Source organism: Sinocyclocheilus rhinocerous, unplaced genomic scaffold, assembly GCF_001515625.1.
Source record: "Sinocyclocheilus rhinocerous isolate Xijiao unplaced genomic scaffold, SAMN03320098_v1.1 scaffold1292, whole genome shotgun sequence".
In the NCBI taxonomy this organism is placed as follows: Eukaryota; Metazoa; Chordata; class Actinopteri; order Cypriniformes; family Cyprinidae; genus Sinocyclocheilus; species Sinocyclocheilus rhinocerous.
In genome coordinates this window covers 1,335,243-1,335,884 of record NW_015656599.1, presented here as the reverse complement: position 1 = coordinate 1,335,884, position 642 = coordinate 1,335,243, and positions in this window count along the sequence as shown.

The window sequence follows — 642 nt, the reverse complement described above, 5'->3', positions numbered from 1 at the left end:
TTAAAAAAATGTCCTAGCTCTTCCATGCTTTATAATGGCAGTGAATGGGTGTTGAGATTTTGAAGCAAAATAAAGGTGATCATTTATGATGCATCCATCATAAAAACTGGTCCACATGGCTCCGGGGGGTTAATAAAGGTCTTCTGAACCATAATCTCTAGTTTCTGCTAACTGACGTACATGTGTTCATGAGAGAGTGGCGTTCCAGGGGATGGCGTAGGACGTAGCGTAAGCTCCAATGAGAATATGCTAGTCTCGCAAGAACCATCCTACATCATCCGCTGGAATGCCACTCTCTCGTGAACATGTGTACAACAGTTAGCAGAAGCTAGAGATTACGTTTTATAAAGTTTTACATGCTTTATAATGGCAGTGAATGGGTGTTGAGATTTTGAAGCAAAATAAAGTGCATCCATCATAAAAACTGGTCCACATGGCTCCGGGGGGTTAATAAAGGTCTTCTGAACCATAATCTCTAGTTTCTGCTAACTGACGTACATGTGTTCATGAGAGAGTGGCGTTCCAGGGGATGGCGTAGGACGTAGCGTAAGCTCCAATGAAAATATGCTAGTCTCGCAAGAACCATCCTACATCATCCGCTGGAATGCCACTCTCTCGTGAACACGTGTACAACAGTTAGCA